Raw genomic sequence first — 4,995 nt, 5'->3', positions numbered from 1 at the left:
AATCAAGTTTGGTGTCATGTCCTGAAGCTGAGAGGATGTTTAACCTGGCCTGAGAAAACAGGCCCCTACTTCACATCTGCTATCTTTGCCTTTGTCAAAAACTCCTACAAAAAATATGAAACCTCAGAACCTCTCTTTAGAAAAAGTGTAATCCACTGAGTTAGAGCAGAAACAAACTACTGTAACCCAACCTCACACCGCAGCATTTAGTGGAGTCCCCCACCTAGTACTGTAGAATCAGAAACAGGAGCTGATTCTAGCCACAGGGTGCTCTAGCTTTCTCCTTAGCAAGACCCGTATCCCCATAGAAACCAAGTGAGTCAACCAGAAAGCCTGCAGCTTGCAGAGAAGGGTTCCTAGAAAAGAAGGTCTGGCACATGGCCCTATCCTCTATCCTGGTTCCTTTGAAAACCAGCAAAAAATGATACTGGGCCATAAACTGCCTCTTACACTCTGTGCCCACAAAGATGGGAAGCCAGATTTATGGAAAAAAAGGATGAGGTTTCCCTCTATGTTCCAGTTTTCCCTACATCCCCTAAAATAGAAGGTTACATAGGCAGAAAACAGTTTTGCCTGGCTCTTAATATCTAAATCCTTACACTACTAACTTACATAGTATACCAGGCCATCTAATGTTAGCAGCTACCATTTGTCAAGTAACTACTATGTGCCTTGTCACTATCTACACACTTTACAAACATTGTCTCATTTAAATTTCATTTTCACAACAACCCTCTAAGATAGGTAATACTCTAAGCCTCATTTTACAAATGAAGAAACCAAGGTTAAGAAACATGCCCAAGGTCTCATAACCTTGAAGTGATAAGGCTGGGATTTGAAAGTACATATGACATCCACTCTGCTGTGCTCTCTCTAATACTGAAGACCTGCCTCTCTTTGCCACTTCTCCTGCCCAACCTCCCATCTCCAGCAACTCCACATATACTATACCTTATTACACTTCCAACAGTCATCTGCTCAGACTATCACCTATGAAACCTTCTCATCTCAACTACCGGGTTTTTGTCTACTTATTTTGTTAGCTATTGAGAGAAGTATATTTATGTCTTTTGGTTTACTAATCATTTCTTTTAGATCATTTCATTGGTCTAAGCTGCTTTTAAATCTGTCTGTTGAGATCTTTATTTCAATTTTTATACTCTTTTCCTTCTAGAATTCCCATCTGGTTCTTTCAAATCGATTTTAGCTCTCTGGAATTCTCCTCATTTCATCTATCTTTTCTCTTTTTCTTTTCTATTTTCGTGAACATATTAGTCATAATCATTTAAAAGTCCTTGTCTGATAACAGTAATATCTGAAACATCTATGGGTCTGTTTTGTTTCTATTGGCTATTTTTATTCTTTCTCTTTCATGGTAAACCAGAATACCTCTGGTTTCTGGGGTGTTAGCTCTCCAGGGTTTCCAATGGAGAATTTGGCATGTTTACCCTTGATGGGTCCAGAATTTTAATCCTTGACTTCACATAGTTTAATGGCAAAATCTTCACTTTACTTTCTGAAAGCTTTCTATTTAGCTTTTTAGCCTTCTGAGCTCCAGAATTTGGCAAACATCTTAAGGCGAAAACCAGCTATTCATAGGCTCAGTTCTCTACATTTCCCATGTAACTGGGCTCTGTCATATTCTCCTGTTTTGTTTCTCCAGCACCAAGGCACTATCAAAAGCTCTGTTGGTTTCTCTAACTCTCAGCAGCAGCCTTCTGACTGGAGCCATGTCTGTGTTTTCAGCCTAATGCAAACCAGAAAGCAGAAAATACCCACAGAGGAAAAATAGCTGTACAAATGTTAGTTTACCACTGCAGATTTTACAGGCTCATAAGTGGAAGGAGCTTGCCTTATCTCAGATGAGACTTTGAACTGTGGAATTTTGAGTTAATGCTGAAATGAGTTAAGAGTTTGGGGGACTGTTGGGAAGGCATGATTGGTTTTGAAATATGAGGACATGAGATTTGGCAAGGGCCGGGGTGGAATAATATGGTTTGGCTCTGTGTCCCCACACAAATCTCATCTTGAATTGTACTCCCATAATTCCCATGTGTAATGGGAGGGACCCGGTAGGAGACAATTGAATCATGGGGGTGGTTTCCCCCATACTGTTCCCATGGTAGTGAATAAGTCTCACAAATCTGATGATTTTATCAGGGGTTTCCGCTTTTGCGTCTTCCTCATTCTCTCTGCCTACTGCCGTCCATGTAAGATCTGACTTGATCCTCCTTGCCTTCTGCCATGATTGTGAGGTTTCCCCAGCCACATGGAAGTCCAATTAAACCTCTTTCTTTTGTAAATTGCCCAGTCTCAGGTATGTCTTTATCAGCAGCGTGAAAACGGACTAACACACCAACCTACACCATCCTACCTCGGTCTTAAGATGCATGCATCCACACACACCCTCACCTACACTATTTCCCATTCTCTGATTTTGCAACTTGCCTTGCATCCTAACATCAAATCTAAAATGGTCTCTCTGACATTCCAATTTCTTTTTAGTAGCAACATAGCAACAATATTCTGTTGTCTTACTTTGAACCATGATTAGTTAAAATCCCCAGATATCATAACTCCAAAGAGTTGCCAGGCTAGGCCTCCTCCTTTACTTCTCATGGAATTCATTAAAAACATATATATATTTTAGGTCAGGGGTACATGTGCAAGTTTGTTATACAGGTAAACTTGTGTCATTTTTTTTTTTTTGTAAAGATTAGTCCATCACATAGGTACTAAGCTTAGTACCCAATAATTATTTTTCCTGATTGTCTCTCTTCTCCCACCCTCCACCCTCAAGTAGGCCCCAGTGTCTGTTGTTCCCCTCTCTGTGTCCATGTGTTCCAATCATTGAGCTCCCATTTATAAGTGAGGGCACGCGGTATTTTGTTAGCTGTTCATGCATTAGTTTGCTAAGTAAAATGGCCTCCAGCACCATCCATGTTCCTGCAAAGGACATGATCTCATTCTTGTTTATAGCTGCATATTCTTCCATGGTCTACATGTACATTTTCTTTATGCAGTCTGTGATTGATGGGTATTTAGGTTGATTCCATGTCTTTGGTATTGTGAATAGTGCTGGGGTGAATATACACATACATGTGTCTTTACAGTAGAAGTATTTTTATTGCTTTGAGTATATACCCAGTAATGGGATTACTGAGTTTAATAGTACTTCTGTTTTTACCTCTTTGAGGAATCACCACACTGCTTTCCACCATGACTGAACTCCCACCAACAGTATATAAGTGTTCTCTTGGCAGACAAGTCGGCTCAGGGGAGGCGGCAGCTGCGCGGGGGTGGGGGTGTGGCCCAGGCCCCAGCCCTGCCCGGGGCACGGCTGCAGGGCGGACGGGTGAACCCTGGGTGAGGTGGCCTCTGCTTGCGCGGTGTTGCCGCGCCATTGTTGGGGGAGGGGGCCGCTGCTGAGCGAGGCAGAGTAGGAGACACGCGAAGGCGCCAACGGCGGCGGAGAGGAGCGGAGGCGCCCCACGGGGAACACACTGACTTGTTGCATGTCCCTCAATGCCAGCTCCAAGCTGGGCCGGCGCGCGGGGTCCGCGCGTCCGACATCTGCGAGGCGGCGTCCGGGGACGCGGTGGCGGTAGCGCCTGCTGCCGTGGAGCCTGCCAAGTTTGATTTCGGAGAAGGTGAGGGCCACCACCTGCAGCACCTCAGCGACCGCGAGATGCCGGAAGATTTAGCTTTGGAGTCAAACCATTCTGACCATCCCAGGGCAAGCACAATTTTCCGGCGCAAATCTCAAACCGATGTGAGAGAAAAGAGGAAGAGCAATCATTTAAACTGTGTATCTCCAGGGTAGCTTACTAAAAAGTATAGCTCACGCTCAACAATATTTCTACATGACAGCACAATCAACCAGTCTAATCTTAGAACCACAGTAAAATGTGTGACCCTAGCAATATATCACCACATAAAGAACAGAGATGCAAATAGATCCCTAGATATTTTTGATGAGAGATCACATCCACTTACACAAGAAAAGATTCCAGAAGAATAGTTTAAGCATGATCCTGAGCACAAATTTATTTACAGATCTGTTCATACGCCTTTTAGTGCCGCACAGCTAACAGCTGAATGTGCAATAGTAACTTTGGTTTACTTAGAAAAAATTTTAACTTATGCTGAAACCGACATTTGTCCCACTAACTGGAAAAGGATTGGTCTGGGAGCCATTCTTCTTGCCTCCAAGATTTGGGACGATCAGGCTGTATGGAATATGTACTACTGCCAGATCTTCAAGGACATTACAGTTGAGGACATGAATGAAATGGAAAGGCATTTTTTTGAGTTTCTTCAGTTTAATATTAATGTTCCTACCAGTGTTTATGCCAAATACTATTTTGACCTTCGCTCCTTAGCAGATGACAATAACCTTAATTTTCTGTTCGCTCCTCTTAGCAAAGAAAGAGCACAGAACCTAGAGGCTATTTCTAGGTTGTGAAGACAAAGACTTGTGTAGAGCCCCTATGAGAAGGTTATATGAGGGGTTATAACGTCACGTCATGGCACCTTTATCTACAAAGATTGGAGAAATATCACCTTTCCTGCTCAAAACCCGGCAAAATTAGTGTTTTCATCAATAGGATGGATCTCGAATTCGAGAGATTTATGGACAACAAGGATTATACTCCATAGAAAAGAATGGGACCTTGTCAATGCAACAAAACATTCTTCTGTCCTTTTAAATGTAAACAGTTACAAAAACGACTCCAAAGTGAAGGTTCCTTTCACACACAGATATTTGCTTACTATGTGGGCCGATAGCTGTGAACTATGTAAGGTTTTTTAAACAATAGTTTTAATTTTTAGACTTTAAAGACACTAACCATGTAACTTTTATGTTTTTTCCAATTTTTCTCCCTCCCCACATTTTGCTGCATATGCCTTTAGAATCAATGCAGTATTACTAAAACATGGGACTCAAAGCCACTTAGGAGCAGACTGCAGCATAGTTAGGTATTGAAGCGTTCT

General features: G+C 42.3%; 1 pseudogene; it reads left to right on the top strand.

The window, feature by feature from the left end:
• Positions 1–3,500: 3,500 nt before the first annotated feature.
• On the top strand, positions 3,501–4,517 carry LOC102144793 (cyclin-Y-like protein 1 pseudogene; annotated as a pseudogene).
• Positions 4,518–4,995: the final 478 nt, after the last annotated feature.

The sequence above is a fragment of the Macaca fascicularis genome, chromosome X (assembly GCF_037993035.2).
Source record: "Macaca fascicularis isolate 582-1 chromosome X, T2T-MFA8v1.1".
NCBI classification, from domain to species: Eukaryota; Metazoa; Chordata; class Mammalia; order Primates; family Cercopithecidae; genus Macaca; species Macaca fascicularis.
The sequence above is the reverse complement of the archived record's forward strand: the minus strand, read 5'-3'. Positions and strand labels throughout refer to the sequence as shown.